The following is a 25,416-nucleotide window of genomic DNA, read 5'->3' as shown; positions in this document are numbered from 1 at the left end:
ACTTAAGCTGAGGCAGCATGCTAGTCAGGACAGAATGTTCCAGGAATTTTTGTTTGGAGAAGAGAACACAGACTTATCAGTGCCACAGAAATCTTAATAACCAGCTTTGGAGGAAATCAGTTCGATTGGCTGGCTGTGAGTTGGCTAAGGACAGTGTTCTGGCTGACAACAGTCAGTGATTGGTTCCTGCGGGATGCTTCTGAAAGAGCTGGTCAAAAATGATTAGACCTTGAACAAAGAAGGAACTCTCTCCCTCTCTCTGCTTTATTGTTCTGAAACAAGTGAGTGCCTGGCACATCTTTACTATGTAGTTGAAATTATCTTGAATCTACAAAGAAAGGTGACAGCCTTGTCAGAGAAAACCCTCTCAAGCTTAGAAGTAAGAGGCATTGAAGCGACAGCTTCAACTCCTGAAGGACTTTAACTGGAAACCATCATAGTGCATTGGAGATCCTTTATAATTTTCCTTTATTATCATTTTTCTTCCATATCCACCACCATTTCCCTCTATGTTGTCTGTCTGCATGTGCGTGTATAGAGTGGGGCAAATTGGAAAGGCGAGTTGGGTAAGGGGTATTAGGTAGTCAGTTACATTTTTGTCAGCTTAATTATATGACTGTCAAATAGTAAAAGGTTATTTGTGTTAAATTTACAAACCTGGGGCGTCATTCTCCGCCGGCGGGAGTCTCCGTTCTGCCGGCGCTCGGGGGTTTCCCGACGGCGTGGGGGTGCCCCACAATGGGAAACCCCATTGACCGGCCGGTGTTACGGAGACTCCCGCCGGCCGGTCGGCGCAGAAATGTGGCGGGGCGGGTAGGAGAATTTCGCCCCTGATGACTGCAGTTTGGCTCAGACAAGGTCCTCAGGTATTTTAAAATAACGGGCATTGGGATCCTCTGTTCCCACCTGCAGCGCACCCCCACCCATGTTTTTCCTCACAATGTGAGGTATCTTCAGTGGGATATCCCATCGACAGTGGTGGGAACAGAGAATCCCACCGCCAGTGAACTGTGCACCACTGAAAAACACGCGGCTGGGGAACCAGAGAATTCAGCCCAACATCGAGGACACGATTCTCCCGATAAATGGGTACATATCATTTTGGGCAAGTTTGGCAGGGTGCTTCGCATCGGCTCTTTCAATGAGATCCAGACCTAGATTCACCCACAGAGTCATTTTTTGGATCTTGGGGAGGTTGTCCCCAATCTAGTCCACACTTAGAAATATTTTCAGCAGTGGAGGGCTGAACTCGCCAGCAAGACTGATTTCTCAGAGATTGGGGCACCATTTTGAAAGGGTTCCCCAATCTCTAAGTGGGCTTGAGTGTCCTCCACACACCCAGCCACAGACAATACCACCCCCCACACATGGGCATCACCTCCTTCCCCAAGTGAGAACACTATGGGGTCGCTGAGGATTCCCCCCTTTCAGACCTTCCTATTCCCCTTTTCAGGAGACCCCTCTTTCAGGATCCCCCCGTTAACTCCCCCAACCTTAATGATGCCCCTTCATACCCTGGTTCAACCCCACCCTTCATAACCCCCCCTTTCATGGGCATAACCTCCCTCAAGCCCAGTCTCTTGGCAGTGCCAACCTGGTACCTGGGCACCCTGGCACTGCTGAAGTGGTCATCACGCGGAGACCAGTACTAATCAGCATCCGGGTGAAGCTTCTCTGGTGCGGCCGGTGACTCGTGGGCGCCGGGAGAATGCGACCTCAAGTAGCCCTAATGGCTCACTTGTGTTGTGACTCCAGGTCAAGTGGGTCTAAAGTTGACTGCGCTAGCCCAGGGGGTCATGACACATTGAAGAGTAGTGGTAAAATATGGACTGGATTTTACATCAGCAAATGGGGTGGCTGCTACTCTGCGCAAATGTAAAATAGGGTGGGATGACATTGGGTTGGCAATACAGCTCACACCAGTCTCTAAAATTATTAGTCAGCAGCCTGCCCACCTTTTTAAAATGACGAATTAATTGAGCTTGTTAACAACCCTATTGTTTTCCACTCACATTTTGTTAATATTCTGTTTTAACCGGGTCACCATTATGAAGTTTATAAAGTTATGTTTTGGGATTTTTTTAACTTAAGGTAAAATTAAGAGGGTTGTGTAACCTGTTCTGCAGTCTACCTGACAACAAGCCTGGTTAGTTTGATTAGTAGTGATTAAAGGGGGCGGCATGGTGGCTCATTGGTTAGCACTGCTGCCTACAGCATTGAGGACCCAGGTTCGATCCCGGCCCTGGGACACTGTCTGTGTGGAGTTACACATTCTCCCCGTGTCTGCATGGGTTTCACCCCCACAATTCAAAGATGTGCAGCGTAGGTGATTGGCCATGCTGAATTTCCCCTTAATTGGGAAAAGAAAATAATTTGGTACTCTGAATTTTTAAAAGATAGCAATTAAAGAGGGCCCAGATTGCTTCAGTGGGAAGACTGTGCAAGGCTTTTACACTTGGAGAGAATGGCAGCAGCTAAACAAGAGATAGACTGTGAGTTTCCAAAGTCCCAGTAAGGTGTTGAGCATAAAAGCAAATTGCTGCAGATGATGGAATCTGAAACACAAACAGAAAATACTGGACAATCTCAGCCAGTCTGACAGTTGTCATGTGAATGCCCCTTTAAGAAAGATTTTTGTCTCATCACATGGCTTCAGTGATGCCATTGTGTGGGTGGAGCTGGGCTGTGGCTCTGTGAGGTTTGTTTTTACTTTTGCTTTCAGTTTTGACTGCTGTGGACTACAGACAGAGAAAATAAGTGTTTTGGACTGTCTCTCTCTAGTTTCATTTTAAATATCTCTTCCAGTAAAAAATCACCTTTGTGGTGGCTTAGGAGATATAATTGCTTTCCGAAAGGACTATGAATCTGCTGTTTGAAAACCGGATCAGAATCATACAGACCAAGACCAGTCTTAGTCAAGTGAGAATACAGTGTGCTGGGCCTCGCCTTTGAATAGTGGTTTTTGGTAGTCGATTTTGTTTTTGAATTGAAACAGTTAAGGGGGAATTCATTAAGTGTTATACATAGATTATTGTAGCTGGGTGGTGTCTTTTTTTTTTCAATATTTTTTTATTCTCCTTTTTCACAATTTCTCCCAAATTTACACCCAACAATAAACAATATTCAGTAACGAATGTAATGTCAATCCCCATATCAATAACAATGATCCCATCCTCCCACCAAACCCCCAAACAGTAGCCCGCTTGTTAACATAAACAAATGACAAAAAGGAATCAGGAATCACCCATAGTCACCATTAACACATACAGTCCTTCTCCCTCCAACCCTCCCAGCCCCCAAACACCCTAATGTTCGATGTGATCCAATTCTCGAAAGTGCATAATAAATAAAGCCCATGAATTGTAGAGCCCCTCCATCCTTCCCCTCAGTTCAAATTTGACCTTTTCAAGCGTCACGAATTCCAGCAGGTCCCCCCGCCATGCCAGGGCACAGGGTGGAGAGGTCGATTTCCACCCTAACAGGATCGGCCATCAGGCGATCAACGAGGCAAAGGCTACAACATCTGCCTCCGCGCCCGTTTCCAACTCCGGTCGTTTCCAACCCCGAATATGGCTTCCCGAGGACCCGGGTCCAGTTTCACGTGCACCACTTTAGAGATTACCCTAAGCACCTCCTTCCAGTAATCCTCCAACTTTGGACAAGACCAAAACATAGTTTGCGGGCCCCCCCCCCGCAACGTTCACATACATCTTCTAACCCCTCAAAGAGCCGGCTCATCCTCGCCCTTGTAAGGTGCGCTCTATACACCACCTTCAGCTGTATCAGCTGCAACCTCACACACAAGGTGGAGGTGTTCACCCTCCGGAACACCTCACACCAGAGCCCCTCCTCCATACCCTCTCACAACTCTTCCTCCCACTTTGTCTTGATCCCTTCTAGCAGCGCTTTCTCCTCGTCCAAAATAGCCCCGTAAACCGCCGATACTGCCCCCTTCTCCAGTCCCCCTGTTGTCAACACCTCCTCCAGCAATGTGGAAGCCTGCTCTACTGGGAAGGTCTGTACCTCATTTCTGGCAAAGTCTCAAATGTGCATGTATCTAAATATTTCCCCCTGCTCCAGCCCATACTTCGCTCCCAGCTCCTTCAATCCCCCAAAACGACCCCCAAGAAACAAATCTTTTAGTGTGCTAATTCCTTTCTCCTCCAATCTCCGAAAATTTCCATCCCACTTCCCTGGCTCAAATCTATGGTTCTCCCGAATCGGCATTTCCCTTGACCCTGCCCCCAACCCGAAGTGCTGTCGAAACTGCCTCCAAATTCTCAACGAAGCTATTACTACTGGACACCCTGAGTATCTTCCCGGGGCCGTCGGGAGCGGCGCTGTCGCTAGCGCCTTCACTCCCGACCCCCTATCCAAACTCTCCTCCATTCTGACCCATTGGAAGTCAGCCCCTCTGACCCAGCTCTGTACCTTCTCCACATTCGCTGCCCAGTAATAATACATCATGTTCGGAAGACCCAAACCCCCTGCCTGCCTTCCTCTCTGCAGTAGCACCTTTTTAATTCTGGCCACCTTCCCGCCCCATATGAAAGAGGTAATCATCCCTTCAATCTCTCTAAAAAATGCCTTTGGCAGGAAAATCGGCAGGCATTGAAAAATAAACAGGAATCGCGGCAGCACATTCATTTTAACCGCCTGTACCCAACCCGCCAGTGACAGAGGGAGACCATCCCACCTTGCCAGATCAGCTTTCGCCCTCCCCACCAAACTAGAAATGTTGTACCTACGGAGCCCGCCCCCCCGCCAATCTCGAGCAACCTGCACCCCCAGGTATCCAATGTGAGTCCCTGCCTTACGGAATGGCAACCCCCCCACCCCTGTGTTAAGTAATGGGTTAAGAGACTTTGCAATTAGTTGTCTCATTTATGTTAAGTATCCATTAATTGACACTGATATGTAAAGGGGCTTCAGGTGGCCTCTGTCAGGTGATGTATAGTTAGGGTTTTGCGCAAAGGCTGTTGGAATGAAATAAATGTGTTTGTGAAAAAGGAGCAGAACTTTAGACTCTTCATATCACAGCAAATAAAACGTCTAACAATTGGTAGCAGAGGATGGTTGCTATGTAAATGTGAAGGGTTGAAAGATACAACTTTTCCAGATCAAACCAAGGAGTGAGTGAGAAAAGAGAGAAAAAAAAGGGATATATGGCTGAACCGAGGATAAAGGTGGCTGGATATGACTATCCTCCCTTATTTTCTTAAAGGGAATCGTCCGACCAATGGAGAAGTGCAGTAGTTATGGACTAAGGTAACTGCTTTGGGAAAGAGAAAACAAGGTATGGCATTGGCTCTTTCTCTACCATATGGCAGTAAAATACGAAACAAAGTGCTTTCTGAGCTGGAATTGGAAGAGTTAGACTCAGAAGAAGGTCTGGAGACTTTATTACATTATATGGATAAGATTTATAAGAAAGATGACTTGTTAAGTGCGTATGAAGCATGGTCGGATTTTGATAAGTTCCGGAAAATGGAGGATATCTCCATGGAAGACTACATAATGGAATTTGGCAGACTATATAAAAGGCTGCAGAAACACAATCTGGAATTTCCACAGTCTATGTTGGCCTTTAAATTACTTGATTGTGCTAGAGTGAGCAACATGGATAGGCTCCTGGTTTTGACAGGAGTTCAGTTTACTGATAAGGATACCTTATTCGAACAGATGACAAAAGCTTTACAAAAGTTTCTGGGGAAACATTCGATTCCGATGGCTCTGATGACCCAAATAGGTCAGCCTGCAATAAGGCAGAATATGGAAGATACAATACTAACAGGATGGCAAAATAGTATGGCTACGAACAGGGCTCAAGACTATAGAAGGAGACCGAGACAAGGAAATTATGAAGACAGAAACCCAGTTTGAACCTACAATAGGAAGATGAACCCTAGAAATGAACGGGGCATGATAAATCGATGTTTTCGATGTGACTCTCAATACCATTATGCTTTCAACTGTCCAACTCGTTATGATAGAGTGTTTGAAGCGACATATGACACGGGAGAGTCAGAAGAGGAAAAAGATAGTGACCAGAAAGAAGGCATTGTCCTATTGACAAGCAGTTTTACGCCGGTAATGAGGGTGTTGGTTGCAGAATCCTTCAACTGTGCTGTATTGGACAGTGGCTGCACATCTACTGTGTGTGGAATTGACTGGTTAAAATGTTACCTGGACTCTTTGAATGCTGAAAATCGTAACAAGGTTAAGGAATTTGAAAGTTCCACAAGTTTCAGGTTTGGGGATGATAATACTCTGACGTCGCTGAAAAGAGTGGTGATCCCTTGCAATATTGCCGGAGTGAATCATTTCATTAGCACGGATGTTGTATCAAGTGAGATACCTTTGCTTCTGAGCAGACCGTCAATGAAGAAAGCACACATGAAACTGGATATGGAACAGGATAAGGCAACAGATTTTGGAAAGACGGCGGACTTAAAACTTACACAGTCGGGACACTATTGTATTACATTACTGACAAATAATATTTCAAGTAGAGTGGTTAAGGATGTGTTAATGGCAGTTGAAAATGGGACTTTAGCTGATGAAAAGCTTGTGGTATTAAAACTGCATAGGCAATTTGCACATCCGTCTCCTCGGAGGCTGAAACATTTATTAAAGGATGCAGGGGTAAAGGATGACGACTATATTAAACTGATAGAACAGGTTAGTGACTGCTGTGAAGTTTGTAGGAAGTACAGAAGGACACCAGCACGACTGATAGTAACCCTACCTTTGGCCAGGGATTTTAACGACATTGTACAGATTAACTTACTTACCTTGCAGGTCAGCTGTTGAGTTCGGGAGTGAGAGCTGGGACCTTAGAATCAGCGCGGGAATTTGAAAAAGCGCGGGAGCTGCGAGGCAGAGGGGACCGTTTAAAAGGTCGCTGCCTGTGGTGAGGTAAGTACAGATTAACTTACTTACCTTGCAGGTCAGCTGTTGAGTTCGGGAGTGAGAGCTGGGACCTTAGAATCAGCGCAGGAATTTGAAAAAGCGCGGGGGCTGCGAGGCAGAGGGGACCGTTTAAAAGATCGCTGCCTGGGTGAGGTAAGTACTGATTAACAACTTACTTACTTTGCAGGCCAAGTCGATTTCAGCAGGAGCGGAGCAGGCTAGTCCATTTCAGCGGGGGCAGTGCGGAAGTGATTTCTGGGAGGTAGGTTTCTCCTTTAAATTTAAAAAAAAATAAATTCTAGTGTTTAAGGTGGGAACAGGAAGTCGACCCGCGGACTTCTGGGAAGACCCGCACCAATAAATTCTGGTGGAGAGGAAACCCGAGACACTACACGTGTAGTGTCTCCCACCTGCCCTCCTCCTCTAACCTAATAATACAACCCATTGGTGTGAGGTAAGTACCATATTTTATTATTGTTATTAATTTTTTTTTATATAAAAAATTTAATTTAGTTGTTCGCCAGATCTTGGTAGAAAGTTAGAGGAATGGCAGGGAAGGGAGTGAAATGTTCCTCCTGCAGGATGTTTGAGGTGAGGGATGCCGTTAGCGTCCCTGCTGATTTTACCTGCAGGAAGTGCTGCCATCTCCAGCTCCTCCAAGACCGAGTTAGGGAACTGGAGCTGGAGTTGGAAGAACTTCGGATCATTCGGGAGGCAGAGGGGGTCATAGATAGCAGCTTCAGGGAATTAGTTACACCAAAGATTGGAGATAGATGGGTAACTGTAAGAGGGACTGGGAAAAACAGTCAGTGCAGGGATCCCCTGCGGTCGTTCCCCTGAGAAACAAGTATACCGCTTTGGATACTTGTGGGGGGGACGACTTACCAGGGGTAAGCCATGGGGTACGTGCCTCTGGCACGGAGTCTGTCGCTGTTGCTCAGAAGGGAAGGGGGGAGAGGAGCAGAGCATTCGGAATTGGGGACTCTATAGTCAGGGGCACAGATAGGAGATTTTGTGGGAGCGTGAGAGACTCACGTTTGGTATGTTGCCTCCCAGGTGCAAGGGTACGTGATGTCTCGGATCGTGTTTTCCGGGTCCTTAAGGGGGAGGGGGAGCAGCCCCAAGTCGTGGTCCACATTGGCACTAACGACATAGGTAGGAAAGGGGATAAGGATGTCAGGCAGGCTTTCAGGGAGCTAGGATGGAAGCTCAGAACTAGAACAAACAGAGTTGTTATCTCTGGGTTGTTGCCCGTGCCACGTGATAGTGAGATGAGGAATAGGGAGAGAGAGCAATTAAACACGTGGCTACAGGGATGGTGCAGGCGGGAGGGATTCAGATTTCTGGATAACTGGGGCTCTTTCTGGGGAAGGTGGGACCTCTACAGACAGGATGGTCTACATCTGAACCTGCGGGGCACAAATATCCTGGGGGGGGAGATTTGTTAGTGCTCTTTGGGGGGGTTTAAACTAATGCAGCAGGGGCATGGGAACCTGGATTGTAGTTTTAGGGTAAGGGAGAATGAGAGTATAGAGGTCAGGAGCTGACGTCGCAGGAGGGGGCCAGTGTTCAGGTAGGTGGTTTGAAGTGTGTCTACTTCAATGCCAGGAGTATACGAAATAAGGTAGGGGAACTGGCAGCATGGGTTGGTACCTGGGACTTCGATGTTGTGGCCATTTCGGAGACATGGATAGAGCAGGGACAGGAATGGATGTTGCAGGTTCCGGGGTTTAGGTGTTTTAGTAAGCTCAGAGAAGGAGGCAAAAGAGGGGGAGGTGTGGCGCTGCTAGTCAAGAGCAGTATTACGGTGGCGGAGAGGATGCTAGATGGGGACTCATCTTCCGAGGTAGTATGGGCTGAGGTTAGAAACATGAAAGGCGAGGTCACACTGTTGGGAGTCTTCTATAGGCCTCCAAATAGTTCTAGGGATGTAGAGGAAAGGATGGCGAGGATGATCCTGGATAAGGGCGAAAGTAACAGGGTAGTTATTATGGGAGACTTTAACTTTCCAAATATTGACTGGAAAAGATATAGTTCGAGTACATTAGATGGGTCGTTTTTTGTACAGTGTGTGCAGGAGGGTTTCCTGACACAGTTTGTTGACAGGCCAACAAGAGGCGAGGCCACATTGGATTTGGTTTTGGGTAATGAACCAGGCCAGGTGTTGGATTTGGAGGTAGGTGAGCACTTTGGGGACAGTGACCACAATTCGGTGACGTTTACGTTAAGGATGGAAAGGGATAAGTATACACCGCAGGGCAAGAGTTATAGCTGGGGGAAGGGAAATTATGATGCCATTAGACGTGACTTGGGGGGGATAAGGTGGAGAAGTAGGCTGCAAGTGTTGGACACACTGGATAAGTGGAGCTTGTTCAAGGATCAGCTACTGCGTGTTCTTGATAAGTATGTACCGGTCAGGCAGGGAGGAAGGTGCCGAGCGAGGGAACCGTGGTTTACCAAAGGAGTGGAATCTCTTGTTAAGAGGAAGAAGGAGGCCTATGTGAAGCTGAGGTGTGAAGTTTCAGTTGGAGCGATGGATAGTTACAAGGTAGCGAGGAAGGACCGAAAGAGAGAGCTAAGACGAGCAAGGAGGGGACATGAGAAGTATTTGGCAGGAAGGATCAAGGAAAACCCAAAAGCTTTCTATAGGTATGTCAGGAATAAGCGAATGACTAGGGAAAGAGTAGGACCAGTCAAGGACAGGGATGGGAAGTTGTGTGTAGAGTCTGAAGAGATAGGCGAGATACTAAATGAATATTTTTCGTCAGTATTCACTCAGGAAAAAGATAATGTTGTGGAGGAGAATGCTGAGCTCCAGGTAAATAGATTAGATGGCATTGAGGTACGTAGGGAAGAGGTGTTGGCAATTCTGGACAGGCTGAAAATAGATAAGTCCCCGGGACCTGATGGGATTTATCCTAGGATTCTCTGGGAGGCCAGGGAAGAGATTGCTGGACCATTGGCTTTGATTTTTATGTCATCATTGGCTACAGGAATAGTGCCAGAGGACTGGAGGATAGCAAATGTGGTCCCTTTGTTCAAAAAGGGGAGCAGAGACAACCCCGGCAACTATAGACCGGTGAGCCTCACGTCTGTAGTGGGTAAAGTCTTGGAGGGGATTATAAGAGACAAGATTTATAATCATCTAGATAGGAATAATATGATCAGGGATAGTCAGCATGGCTTTGTGAAGGGTAGGTCATGCCTCACAAACCTTATCGAGTTCTTTGAGAAGGTGACTGGACAGGTAGACGAGGGTAGAGCAGTTGATGTGGTGTATATGGATTTCAGCAAAGCGTTTGATAAGGTTCCCCACGGTAGGCTATTGCAGAAAATACGGAGGCTGGGGATTGAGGGTGATTTAGAGATGTGGATCAGAAATTGGCTAGCTGAAAGAAGACAGAGGGTGCAGCTATTTGACGGCAAATCCACGTCTGACATGTGGGAGGCTTTTAAAGCCCAGTTAATTGAAATGGAGGACAGGTGTGGTAATACCAGGTGGATGACCATTGGTTAGACCCAGGAGTCTACCATTGGCTGATGTACGTAGCTCCGCCCTGAGAGGTGGAGTATAAGAACCAATGCCATCCCAGCAGCCTTCACTTTCTGTATCAAAGCTGCTGGGGAAAGAGTTCTAGCAGATTAAAGCCTTCAGTTATGAATCACTTCGTCTTGAGAGTAATTGATTGCGCATCAACAGGCATGTCTGCGAAAAAATTAAGGATAGAAAGGGCAGGATTCGGAACCATGGATAGCGAGGGAAATTGTATGCTTAGTGTGGTGAGCCACGTATGGCTACGTAAGGCTGTTGTATATATGTTATACTGTTCTATTAGTATTGTTATCTCCACTGTTGTATATACTTATTGTTATTGCTGTTCTGTTATTGGTTGTTGCTGTTGTACTGTTGGAATGTTATTATTGGTGCTGCTGTTGGCTCCGCCTGTGGCTCTGCCCAGCTGTGGATGTATAAAGCCTGTTAACCTGGGACAGCCCTGCAGTGCAGGAGGAGCTACAGGTCGGCACATATTTAGCTTATTAAAACATCGGTTCACTGCTTCTCAGCGTCTCGTCTGAATTGATGTCTATCAATTTAATAAGCCAAAATTTTGATAATGGATGCTGCCTGATGTGTTGGGTACTCTGGATCTGTGGAGACTGCGGTTACCTTAGCAGTAACATAGACAGGCTACCAACACTTGTAATAGTACAACTCTATTTTATTTAACTAAGAGCTGTTAAACATACTTGCACTGTGGGTCGACACTATGTTAGATTGACTGAAGACCTATGCCTAACCTGACCAGCCTATACTGCTAGCACATGGTGGATGTTTGTGCTACTGACTGCGGGCTCCGCCTTTCTCAGAGGCTGCATCCCGAATGAGCAGGAAAACTGGTGCCCTCTGTCTTTATAGTGACCGTGCCCTGACTGGTGATTGGCTGCTGTGTTGTGTGTTGATTGGTCTTGCAGTGTGTCAGTCAGTGTGTGTCTCTGCACCATCATATACTGATGTGTATATTATGACATCCCCCCCTTTGCTAAAAAAAAAAATGTGTATTTGTGGCAATAAATAATGGAGTATGCGAATGTTCCTAACTATGTGTGGCACATGCGAGCATATTTACAGAAACTCTAAGATATTTACATTATAAGGTGTCTCGTGCAGATGGACAGTATGTAACACAAAATATAACTAGAACAGCAGTATGTACAAACCAGTGAGTTAATCAAACAATGTAACGAAACAATTAGTTCATGAGTTCAAAGAGTCCATGAATTCAGGCAGTTCATAAATTCAGTCTCTGAGGTGGGCGACAAATTCTGGTTGACCGCCTCAAGGGTGGGTCAGTGGCCACCTGTTCTGGAATGGGCGGGACTGTGTCAGACTCAGAGGTTGGCAGAGCGAAAGGGAGATCTGCAAAGTCCGTGATGGGTTTGTCATGACGGCGAGGCATGACATGATGATCTGGTGGCGAGCGAGGAAGGAATCGTAGTGCCCGCCTATTTCGGCGACGAACCAAAAATGACCTGTGGGCCACTTGTCTGAGCACCGCAGCGGTGGCGGACCAACTACCATCGGGAAGTTGGACACGGACCTCGTCATCAGGAGCCAGAGCAGGGAGATCCGTGGCGTGGGCGTCGTACACCGATTTGTGTTGGGCCCGAGATAACTGCATTCGACAAAGGACCGGAAGGTTATCCAAGTCCGGGACATAAATGGCCGACACCATCGTCCACAGCGTGCGATTCATTAACAATTGAGCCGGTGACAGGCCGGTGGACAATGGAGTTGATCTGTAAGCAAGCAGGGCGAGGTAAAAATCCGATCCTGCATTGGCCGCCTTGCACAGGAGTCGTTTGACAATGTGCACCCCCTTTTCAGCTTTGCCATTGGATTGGGGGTAATGGGGACTGGACGTGACATGTGTGAAGTTGTATCGTTTGGCAAAATTGGACCACTCCTGACTGGCAAAACATGGGCCATTGTTGGACATGACCGTGAGCGGGATGCCCTGGTGAGCAAAGGTTTCCTTGCACACCCGAATGACCGCAGTTGAGGTGAGGTCGTGTAACCTAACTACCTCCGGGTAGTTTGAGAAATAGTCCACCATGAGGACATAGTCCTGGCCAAGTGCATGGAACTGTTCGATTCCCACTTTGGTCCAGGGGACGTGACCAACTCATGGGGTTGCAAGGTCTCCCTTGGCTGAGCAGGCTGGAAACGCTGGCATGTTGGGCAGTTAAGAACGGCGTTGGCAATGTCCTCGTTGATTCTAGGCCAGTACACTGCCTCACGGGCCCGTCGGCGGCATTTGTCCACTCCCAGGTGGCTCTCATGGAGCTGCTCAAGGACGAGGTTCCGCATGCTGCGCGGAATGACGATCCTGTCCAGCTTTAGTAGAATTCCATCTTCCACCGCCAGGTCATCGTTAATGTTATAGAATTGAGGGCATTGGCCCTTGAGCCACCCGTCCATCAGGTGGTGCACGACACGTTGGAGCAGGGGATCGTTGGCAGTCTCACGACGAATATGGCGTTCAGCTGTGTCCGACAGTCAGCGTTCTGAGATGCGGAAGCATCAGCGGGTGACAGGGAGTGAACCCTTTGGACAAGGTTTAGAAGTTTGCACGCCTGAGCACCAAGCAGGGAGGCTTTAGTGGATCCCACTATTTCGAATGGCAGGTTAGCCTTTAATGACCGCTGCGACACTTCAAGCTGGCAAGAGCCACTGGCAGCAATGGCATTACCATTATAGTCCAGAAGCTGGTAGGTGGATGGCAGAATGGTAGGCTTGACATGGAGGCTTTTGAGGTCAGACCGCGCAATGAGGTTGGCTGAGACACCGGTGTCCAGGCGGAATTGGATGCGGGATTGGTTGACCGTGAGGGTGGCACACCACTCGTCGTCCGGATCAATGCTGAATATTGGGAGAGACTTGGCTTTTGTCTTCTGGAGCATCTTGTGTTTGGTGATGATGCCAACCAAAATGGTGCTTTAGGGTCCTCGGTGTCAAGGTCCGGAATCAAGTCGGAGTCGGAATCGGTGACCGGTGGCTGGATGGTTCGGATATCCCTGCGTGGCTGGTTGGAGCGACGAGAGGTAGTAGGTTGAGCAGACCTGCACAGGGCTGCATCGTGGCCAAGCTTGCCACATTGGAGACAGCGTCGGGATTTTGCAGGACATTGCCGCTTTAAGTGAGCGGAGCTGCAGTTGCCGCACGCCATGACGTCAGAACGTTCGGTACGCCACCACGCATGCGCGGTGCGGTCATACGTAGTGCGCAGCGGCGCAGTGCGGTCTTCGGCCTTGCCGTCCCCTCGGTCAGTGCGCGCATGCGCGGGAAGCCGCGAAAAGCACGCGAAATGGCCGCCCTCATCCAGGCTTAGGCCCTGGAGTTATTTAATGGCTTGCACCCGCTCTGCCTCGTGGGGACCTTGCTGCGCCGTTTCAGCCGCTTGAATGTGCGAGTATCAGTTAGTGGCGTGTTCATGCAGAACGCAGGTCTCGATGGCTATCGCAAGGGTGAGCTGTTTAACCTTGAGGAGCTGCTGGCGTAGGGGGCCCGATTGCACACCAAAAACAATCTGGTCATGGATCATCGAGTCGGAGGTGGAGCCGTAATTACAGGACTGCGCGAGGATGCGAAGGTGAGTGAGGAAAGATTGAAAAGGTTCATCCTTACCCTGCAGACGCTGTTGAAAGACAGAGCGCTCAAAACTTTCATTTACCTTGATATTACAGTGACTGTCGAATTTGAGCAGGACTGTCTTGAACTTGGACTTGTCGTCACCTTCAGCGAAAGTGAGAGAGTTGAAGATATGGATGGCGTGGTCCCCGGCCGTGGAAAGGATGAGAGCAATCTTCCTGGCGTCAGAGGCAGCTTCCAGGTCTGTAGCTTCGAGGTATAGCTGGAATCGTTGTTTAAAGATTTTCCAGTTTGCAACGAGGTTGCCAGTGATGCGGAGCGGCGGGGGAGGGCGGACGCTGTCCATACTACTGGATGGCTGATTGCTGGTCGAAGGCAGATCACTTATAGGTAGGTCTATTAAACTCTACCATTGCATACTGGTACCATGATGTGTTGGGTACTCTGGATCTGTGGAAACTGCGTTTACCTTAGCAGTAACATAGACAGGCTACCAACACTTGTAATAGTACAACTCTATTTTATTTAACTAAGAGCTGTTAAACATACTTGCACTGTGGGTCGACACTATGTTAGATTGACTGAAGACCTATGCCTAACCTGACCAGCCTATACTGCTAGCACATGGTGGATGTTTGTGCTACTGACTGCGGGCTCTGTCTCTCGTAGAGGCTGCATCCCGAATGAGTGGGAAAACTGCTGCCCTCTGTCTTTATAGTGACCGTGCCCTAACTAGTGATTGGCTGCTGTGTTGTGTGTGTTGATTGGTCTTGCAGTGTGTCAGTCAGTGTGTGTCTCTGCACCATCATATACTGATGTGTATATTATGACACTGCCCTCAAACCTGAATGTCTCGAACTGGACCCGCAGGCCGCTGAAGCGCCGGCTAGCTTTGAGCATTGACCTACCTCGAATCCTCGACTGCTGTGGTTTCCCCGGCACTCAAGCAACGTCTCCTCAATGCCCAGGTGAGCCACCGGATCTTCCAGTTAATCCGAGATGCAGACTCGTACACGGAGGCTGGAGGTGTACTCAAGGAACAGTTTGTGAGGCCGGTCAACGAGGTCTTCGCCCGACACCTCCTCACTACGTGGCGTCAGCACCAGGGTGAGTCGCTTGCGGAATATCTTCGTGAGTTGAGGGTACTCGCCCGGAGTTGTAACTGCCGGGTGGTCTCTGCATCGGAGCATTCGGAGCTAATGATTCGGGACACTTATGTGGCTTGTGTCCAGTCCAGCTATGTCCAGCAGCGCCTCCTCAAGAAAGGGACTCTCGACCTTGAGGCGACAGTGAAGCTGGCGACCTCACTAGAAGTGGCTTTCCAGAGACTTGAGAACATCCCGTCCGACCATGCGGCATCCTCGGGGAGGTCAGAGGCGAAGCCGTCACCCGATCCAGGCGTATCTCACTCCTGCGCCGCACGGCTGCTGGCCAGCTCCGGAGGACCCTGCTGTTATTTCTGCGGGCAGGGCCAGCATCCCCGGCAGCGCTGCCCAGCACAGAGCACAGATAGTTTTGTACACCCGGATGTGGTAAGGCACTGCGCCCTCCAGGTCCTCCCCGTCTCGCAGACTATATCCCTTGCGTTCGGTTTGCACTCCGTACAGACCCGGGGGTATTGCGTCGCAAACCTGTCAATACAAGGCGTAGAGTACACTAACCTTAAGCTCTACGTCCTCCCTCATCTCTGTGCTCCGCTACTGCTCGGGTTAGATTTCCAGTGAAACCTCAGAAGCCTCACATTAAAATTCGGGATCGTGCCCCCTCTCATGATCTGTAGGTCGCCCCTCCCTTGCTCTTCATGAACCTCACCCCAGACTGTAAGCCAGTCACCACCCGGAGCAGACGGTACAGTGCTCAGGACAGGGCCTTCATCAGGTCAGAGGTTCAGCGGCTCCAATCCACCTAACCTGCACATCTTTGGACTGTGGGAGGAAACCGGAGCACCCGGAGGAAACACACGCACACACGGGGAGGACGTGCAGACTCCGCACAGACAGTGACCCAAGCCGGAATCGAACCTGGGACCCTGGAGCTGTGAAGCAATTGTGCTATCCACAATGCTACCGTGCTGCCCTTAAGAACAAATTAATTTACACTATATCATTCTACCGTAATCCATGTACCTATCCAATAGCTGCTTGAAGGTCCCTAATGTTTCCGACTCAACTACTTCCACAGGCAGTGCATTACATGCCCCCACTACTCTCTGGGTAAAGAACCTACCTCTGACATCCCCCCTATATCTTCCACCATTTACCTTAAATTTATGTCCCCTTGTAATAGTTTGTTCCACCTGGGGAAAACGTCTCTGACTGTCTACTCTATCTATTCCCCTGATCATCTTATAAACCTCTATCAAGTCGCCCCTCATCCTTCTCCGTTCTAATGAGAAAAGGCCTAGCACCCTCAACCTTTCCTCGTAAGACCTACTCTCCATTCCAGGCAACATCCTGTTAAATCTCCATTGCACCTTTTCCAAAGCTTCCTCATCCTTCCTAAAATGAGGCGAGCACACCATAGGCTTTCTTCACAGCTCTATCCACTTGAGGGGCAACTTTCAAAGATCTATGAACATAGACCCCAAAATCCCTCTGCACCTCCACATTGCCAAGAACTCTACCGTTAACCCTGTATTCCGCATTCATATTTGTCCTTCCAAAATGGCCAACCTCACACTTTTCAGGGTTAAACTCCATCTGCCACTTCTCAGCCCAGCTCTGCATCCTATCTATGTCTCTTTGCAGCCGACAACAGCCTTCCTCACTATCCACAACTCCACCAATCTTCGTATCGTCTGCAAATTTACTGACCCACCCTTCAACTCCCTCATCCAAATCATTAATGAAAATCACAAACAGCAGAGGACCCAGAACTGATCCCTGCGGTACGCCACTGGTAACTGGGCTCCAGGCTGAATATTTGCCATCCACCACCACTCTCTGACTTCTATCGGTTAGCCAGTTCGTTATCCAACTGGTCAAATTTCCCACTATCCCATGCCTCCTTACCTTCTGCATAAGCCTACCATGGGGAACCTTATCAAATGCCTTATTCAAATCCATGTACACTACTTCCACTGCTTTACCTTCATCCACATGCTTGGTCACCTCCTCAAAGAATTCAATAAGACTTATAAGGCAAGACCTACCCCTCACAAATCCATGCTGACTATCCCTAATCAAGCAGTGTCTTTCCAGATGCTCAGAAATCCTATCCTTCAGTACCCTTTCCATTACTTTGCCGACCACCGAAGTAAGGCTAACTGGCCTGTAATTCCCAGGGTTATCCCTAGTCCCTTTTTTGAACAGGGGCACGACATTCACCACTCTCCAATGCCCTGGTACCACCCCTGTTGACAGTGAGGACGAAAAGATCATTGCCAACTGCTCTGCAATTTAATCTCTTGCTTCCCATAGAATCCTTGGATATATCCCGTCAGGCCCGGGGGACTTGTCTATCCTCAAGTTTTTCAAAATGCCCAACACATCTTCCTTCCGAACAAGTATTTCCTCACGCTTACCAGTCTGTTTCACACTGTCCTCTCCAACAATATGGCCCCTCTCATTTGTAAATACTGAAGAAAAGTACTCGTTCAAGACCTCTCCTATCTCTTCAGACTCAATACACAATCTCCCGCTACTGTCCTTGGTCGGACCTACCCTCGCTCTAGTCATTCTCATATTTCTCACATATGTGTAAAAGGCCTTGGGGTTTTCCTTGATCCTACCCGCCAAAGATTGTTCATGCCCTCTCTTAGCTCTCCTAATCCCTTTCTTCAGTTCCCTCCTGGCTAACTTGTATCCCTCCAGCACCCTGTCTGAACCTTGTTTCCTCAGCCTTACATAAGTCTCCTTCTTCCTTTTAACAAGACATTCAACCTCTCTTGTCAACCATTGTTCCCTCACTAAACCATCTCTTCCCTGCCTGACAGGGACATACATATCAAGGACACGTAGTACCTGTTCCTTGAACAAGTTCCACATTTCACTTGTGTCCTTCCCTGACAGTCTTTGTTCCCAACTTATGCACTTCAATTCTTGTCTGACAACATCGTATTTACCCTTCCTCCAATCGTAAACCTTGCCCTGTTGCATGCACCTATCCCTCTCCATTACTAAAGTGAAACGGCTACGTTGTGGAAAACGGTGTCCTAGGGCCCAAGCCCGACCGCATGCGCCCCCTTCTCCAGCTGCCCCTTCCCCACTGCCCCAAGGCCCTGAAACGATGCGTGGGGTTTGTCTCGTATTATGCCCAGTGGGTCCCCAACTACGCGGACAAGGCCCGCCCACTCATTAAGTCCACCATTTTTCCCCTGACAGCTGAGGCCCGCTTGCCTTTCAACCGCATTAGAGCCGACATTGCCAAGGCCACGATGCACGCTGTGGATGAATCCCTTCCATTCCAGGTGGAGAGCGATGCGTCTGCCGTTGGCCTGGCCGCTACCCTCAACCAGGCAGGAAGGCCTGTCGCCTTTTTTTCCCGTACCCTCCATGCCTCCGAGATTCGACACTCCTTCGTCGAGAAGGAGGCACAAGCCATTGTGGAAGCTGTGCGACACTGGAGGCATTACCTGCCCGGCAGGAGATTCACTCTCCTCACAGACCAACGGTCAGTTGCCTTCATGTTTAATAACACGCAGCGGAGCAAGATTAAGAACGACAAGATTTTGCGGTGGAGAATCAAACACTCCACCTACAACTACGACATCTTGTATCATACTGGGAAGCTCAACGAGCCCCCAGATGCCCTGTCCCGCGGTATATGTGCCAGCGCGCAAACAGACCGGTTACGGGCCATCCACAACGACCTCTGTCACCCGGGGGTCACCCGGCTTCTTCACTTCGTCGAGGCCCGCAACCTGCCCTACTCCACTGACGATGTCAGGGCTGTGACCAGGGATTGCCAAATCTGTGCAGAGTGCAAGCCGCACTTCTATCGGCCGGACAAGGCTCACCTCTGTCACCCGCCATTTTGAACGCCTCAGCATGGACTTCAAAGGGCCACTCCCCTCCACTGACCATAATGTGTACTTTCTCAACGTTGTTGATGAGTACTCCCGCTTCCCATTTGCAATCCCTTGTCCTGATATGTCCTCTGCCACTGTCATCAAGGACCTGCGCAGCATTTTCTCCCTGTTTGGTTTCCCCGCCTTTTTACATAGCGATCGGGGCTCCTCTTTTATGAGTCAGGAGCTGCGTCAGTACCTGCACAGTAAGGGTGTCGCCTCGAGCAGGACTACCAGCAACAACCCCCGGGGAAACGAGCAGGTGGAGAGGGAGAATGCTACGGTCTGGAAGGCCGTCCTTCTGGCCCTACGGTCTAGAAGTCTCCCAGTCTCCCACTGGCAGGAGGTCCTCCCTGACGCGCTCCACTCCATCCGGTCGCTTCTGTGTACTGCCACAAACGAGACCGCTCACAACCGTCTATTTGTCTTTCCCAGGATGTCGATCTCCGGGGTCTCGCTCCCAGCCTGGTTAATGAAACCTGGGCCGGTCCTCCTTCGGAAACACGTGAGGAGCCATAAGGCCGATCCCCTGGTCGAGCGGGTTCAGCTTCTCTACGCGAACCCTCAGTACGCGTATGTGGTGCACCGCGATGGACAGCAGGACACAGTATCCCTCCGGGACCTGGCTCCCGCGGGTACCCCTGCGCCCATTATCACCGCACCCCCTCCCAGACACCTCCCCACCCACTTCCCCACCGACACCTTCACCAACATCTCCCACAGGATCCTTTAGCCCTGCCTCTGCGTCGTCACCCCATCCGGGACACTGTTGTGCGGACAATGTGCTCCCGGAGCCAAAGATTTTGACGCAGCGAACAATTCACCCTCCTGTGAGACTGAACTGATGAGTCCCTTTCACCCCCGCAGGACTTTTTTTTTTCACGGGGAGTGAATGTGGTGAGCCACATATGGCTACGTAAGGCTGTTGTATATATGTTCTACTGTTCTATTAGTATCGTTATCTCCACTGTTGTATATACTTATTGTTATTGCTGTTCTGTTTTTGGTTGTTGCTGTTGTCCTGTTGGAATGTTATTATTGGTGCTGCTGTTGGCTCCGCCCAGCTGTGGAGGTATAAAGCCTGTTGAACTGGGTCAGCCCTGCAGTGCGGGAGGAGCTACAGGTCGGCACATATTTAGCTTATTAAAGCATCGGTTCACTGCTTCGCAGCGTCTCGTCTGAATTGATGTCTATCACTTAGTCAAAAGGCAAAAGGAAGCATGTGATAGATCTAGGCATCTAAAAACTGACAAAACCCTTGAGGAGTATAGTGAAAGGCTGTTTATGCACATACTAGGAGCAAGAGGGTAGCAAGAGAAAGAATAGGCCCACTCAAGGACAATGAGGGAAGTTATGCGTGGAACCACAGGAATTGGGTGAAATATTTAATTAGTTCTTTGTATCGGTATTCACCAGGGAGAAGTACATGACCGATGTTAAGGTCAGGGATAGGTGTGTGAACGCTCTTTAGAACGTCAATATATCAAAGGAGGAAGTGTTGAGTATCCTAAATTGCATTGAGGTAAACATGACCCTGGGGCTGGATGGGATCTATCCCAGGTTACCGCAGATGGCAAGGGGAGAAATAGCTGGGGCCTTGACAGATAGCTTCACATTCTCTTTGACCACAGGTGAGGTTCCAGAGGACTGGAGAATAGCTAATGTTTCAGAAAGGAGCAGGGGTAATCCAGCAAATTATTGGCCGGTGAGCCTGACATCAGTGGTGGGGAAGCTTTTGGAAAAGATACTGAGGGACAGGATATATGCACATTTGGAGGAAAATGGACTGGTTAGTGACAGGCTTTGTACAGGGAAGGTCATGTCTCACCAACATGATTGAGTTTTTTGAAGAGGTGTCAAAGAAAATTGATGAGGGAAGGGCTGTGGGTGTAGTTTATATGGACATTAGTAAGGCATTTGACAAGATCCCACAGGGCAGACTGGTACAAAAACTAAAATGACATGGAATTCAGAATGGGCTGGCTAGATGGATACAGAATTCGCAGAGAGTAGCGGTGGAAGGATGTTTTTCAGAATGGAGATCTGTAGCTAGTGGTGTTCCACAGGGATCAGTGCTGGGATCTCTGTTGTTTATAGTATATATAAATAATCTGGAGGAAATTGTGGGTGGTCTCGACAGAGTTGCTAATCAGGGATAATCACAGATCGGGTAAGCGTTCTCCAAGATGGCCTTCAGGACACGCAACAACGCAGAATCGGCGAGCAGAAACTTATAGCCAAGTTTGCACACATGAGTACGGCCTCAACCGGGACCTTGGATTCATGTCACATTACATTCACCCCCCACCATCTGGCCCGGGCTTGCAAAATCCTACCAACTGTCTTGGCTTGAGACAATTCACACCTCTTTAACCTGTGATTATCCCTCTCTCCAGTTGCTCCTTTTGGACCTATAAAGACTTAATTACCTGCAAAGACTCGCATTCAAAGTATCGTATTGCATCTTTGACTTTGTCTATGTATATTTTTCTGGAACCCACCTCTTCATTCACCTGAGGAAGGAGCTGTGCTCCGAAAGCTAGTGTTCGAAACAAACCTTTTGGACTTTAACCTGGTGTTGTAACACTTCTTACTGTTCTTTATTTTAATTAATTCTTTAGCTGTGGGCGTCACTGGCTGGGCCAGCATTTGTTGCCCATTCCTAATTGCCCTTAAACTGAGCTTCCTCTGCCATTTCAGTGGGGGACAGTTAAGAGCTGTGTGGTTCTGGAGTCACATATAGGCCAGACCATGGCAGATTTCCTTCTCTGAAGCATATTAGTGAACCAGATGGATTTTAAGACAATCGACAATGGTTTAATTGGTCATCATTTGACCTTTTAATTCCAGATTTTTATTAAATTCAAATTTCACCATCTGCCCTGGTGGGATTAGGACCCTGGGCCCCACAGCATTACCCGGGATCTCTGGATTACTATTCCAGTGACAATACCATTGTGCCACCGCCTCCCTCAATACAAAAACAATATAAAAAACTTCACAAATATATTTTAAAATTCTCAAACATATTACAAACAGTTTGTCATTTTTGGTTTTTACAAACCAACTATTATAACCCTGGAACCCCCAGCCCCCCCCCCCTAACCTACTCCCCCACTCACACTCCACCCTGACCTCTTCACCCCCTTGATGTGTTGGGTGTTCTGGATCACATACAGGTCACCAACACTTGAAGTAGTGCAACACTATTTTATTAAAAGGTTAACTATTTAAACACACTTGAACTGTAGGTAAATACGATACCAGCTTGAACTAAAGACCTTTGCCTTGTCCTAACCAGTAGATGCACTCAGCACATGGTGAATGTCTGTGTTGCAGGCTGTGAGCTCTGTGCTCCTAGCTAGCTGCTATTCGAATGAGCGGGAACTCTGATGTCCCCTGTCTTTATAGTGCGTGCGCTCTCACTGGTGATTGGCTGCGGTGTTGTGTATGTTGATTGGTCCCACTGTGTGTCCATCAGTGTGTGTCTGCACCATGATATACTGGTGTATATTATGACAGCTGGAACACGTAGCGTTCAAAACTTTCTTCACCTCTACGCTGCAGTGAGTGTCAAATTTGAGGAGAACCGTCTTGAACTTCGTCTTGTCTTCGTCATCTGCAAAGGTGAGAGAGTTGAAAATATGGATGGCATGATCCCCGGCCATGGAGAGGAGAAGAGCAATTTTTCTGGTGTCCGAGGCGCCCTCACTGTCCGTGGCTTCGAGGTAGAGCTGGAAGCGCTGTTTGAAAATCTTCCAGTTGGCCCCGAGGTTGCCGGCGATGTGGAGCAGCGGCGGCGGGCTGATGTTGTCCATGTTGCAGAATGATGGAATGCTGGCGGAAGGCAGATCACTTGCAGGTAGGTCTAAGAAGTGCTAGTATGCAACCACTCCTGGTATCATGATGTGTTGGGTGTTCTGGATCACATACAGGTCACCAACACTTGAAGTAGTGCAACACTATTTTATTAAAGGGTTAACTATTTAAACACACTTGAACTGTGGGTAAATACGATACCAGCTTTAACTAAAGACCTTTGCCTTGTCCTAACCAGTTGATGCACTCAGCACATGGTGAATGTCTGTGTTGCAGATTGTGAGCTCTGTGCTCCTAGCTAGCTGCTACTCGAATGAGCGGGAACTCTGATGTTCCCTGTCTTTATAGTGCGTGTGCTCTCACTGGTGATTGGCTGCGGTGTTGTGTATGTTGATTGGTCCCACTGTGTGTCCATCAGTGTGTGTCTGCGCCATGATATACTGGTGTATATTATGACACCCCTTTCCCCATTGCTGGCAACAAACAGATCCTTAAAGACAGCGATGAATGGCCTCCACCTTGAGTAAAACCCTTCTTCCGACCTCCTAAGGGCAAATTTGATTTTTTTTCTAGCTGTAGAAATTCTGCCACAACCCCTAAGCATGCCGAGGCCCTAGGTGGCACCACTGACCTCCACCCAAGCAAGACTCGCCGCCAGGCACTCAGAGAGACGAAAGCCAAGACATCGGCCCTCTTCCCCTCTAGAAGCTCTGGCAAATTCCACACCCCAAAAATCGCCACCATTGGGCACATCTCCAACCTCACCCCCACGATCACTGACATGGTTTCAAAGGCTGAGGCCCAGAACACAACAAATTTTGGGCAGGACCAGAACAATGCGAGTAGTTCACTGACCCCCTTAAACACCTCTCACACCTATCTCCCACCTTAAGGAAGAACCCACTCAAGAGTCATGTGCGCCCTATGGACAACTTTAAATTATATCAGGCTCACCCTGGCACAGGAGAAAGTAGAGTTTACCCTGTACAAAATCGCACTTCAGGCCCCTCCCTACAGCGCCAAGCCCAATTCTTCTTCCCCTTTATCTCTTCTAACGGAGTCGTCCCCATCTTCAGCAACCACCCATATATTACTGAGATCCTCCCTTTCCCTCACTCATCCAAAGATAACATCCTATCCATCAATGTGTGACTCGGCAATTGTGGGAAAGAAGAGAGTTCTTTGTGAACAAAGTCCCGCACCTGCATATATCTAAACTCGCTCCTCCTCGGGAGTTAGTATCTTCCTTCAACTCCTCCAGTCCCGCGAACCTACCCTCCACAAACAGATCTCTAATCCTCTTGACACTCCTCTTCCAAATCCTGTAGGTTGTATCTATCCCAGACAGTGCAAATCCACAGTTTATGCAGTTTAGCGACAATACTGACATGCTGCCCAATCTAAAATGCCGCCTAAACTTATTCCAGATTTCTTTCTTTTTTAAAAATATTTTTATTAAAGTATTTGAAAGTCTTTATAATAATAAGTGACATAAACATGGTATAATAAACATTTCCACCCCCATCCCAATCTTCACACACCGCAACGATAAAACAACAATCCGGCCCTCTCCTCCCCCCACCCCCTGGAATACTGCATCTGCTGACATTTAATTTTCCCCGAGAAAGTCGATGAACGGCTGCCACCTCTGGGTGAGCCCAACCATTGATCCTCTTAAGGCGAACTTTATTTTCTCAAGGCTGAGAAACCCAGCCATGTCACTAACCCAGGTCTCTACACTCGGGGGCTTTGAGTCCCTCCACATTAGCAAGATCCGTCTCCGGGCTACCAGGGAGGCAAAGGCCAAGACGTCAGCCTCTTTCACCCCCTGAACTCCCGGCTCTTCCGACGCTCCAAAGATCGCTACCTCCGGACTCAGCACCACCCGTGTTTTTAGTACCGTGGACATTGCCTCAGCAAAGCCCTGCCAAAACCCTCTAAGCTTCGGGCATGCCCAAAACATGTGGACATGATTTGCTGGGCTTCCCGCGCACTTCACACACCTGTCCTTAACCCTGAAAAACTTGCTCATCCTAGTAACTTTCATGTGTGCCCGGTGGACTACCTTAAATTGTATCAGGCTAAGCCTGGCACATGATGAGGATGTATTAACCCTGCTCAGGGCGTCCGCCCATAGACCCGCCTCTATCTCTCCTCCTAGCTCGTCCTCCCACTTGCCCTTAAGCTCCTCCACTGGAGTTTCCTCCAGCTCCGAAAGCTCCTGGTAAATATCTGATACCTTCCCCTCTCCCACCCAGTTACTGGAGACCACTCTGTCCTGTATCCCCCGTGGCGGCAGCAGCGGAAATGCTGGAACCTGCTTTCTCAGGAAGTCTTGCACCTGCAAATACCTAAACCCGTTCCCTGCTGGCAATTCAAATTTATCCTTCAAGGCTTTCAAGCTGGGGAAGCTCCCATCTATAAATAGATGCCCCATCCTTCTAATACCAGCACTTTGCCATCTCCGGAACCCACCATCCAGCCTACCCAGTCCAAACCGATGCTCCCTCCACTCTCTTATATCTCC

At 48.7% G+C, this 25,416-nt stretch overlaps 1 protein-coding gene across 1 annotated transcript in view; it reads right to left on the bottom strand.

Annotated features, from left to right (window-relative positions):
- Positions 1–25,416, bottom strand: part of map3k19 (mitogen-activated protein kinase kinase kinase 19) — a 257,278-nt gene that overhangs the window by 184,826 nt on the left and 47,036 nt on the right. The window lies entirely within an intron of this gene.

The sequence above is a fragment of the Scyliorhinus torazame genome, chromosome 2, assembly GCF_047496885.1.
Source record: "Scyliorhinus torazame isolate Kashiwa2021f chromosome 2, sScyTor2.1, whole genome shotgun sequence".
NCBI classification, from domain to species: Eukaryota; Metazoa; Chordata; class Chondrichthyes; order Carcharhiniformes; family Scyliorhinidae; genus Scyliorhinus; species Scyliorhinus torazame.
Note: the sequence above shows the minus strand (reverse complement) of the source record. Positions and strands in the feature narration are given on the sequence as shown.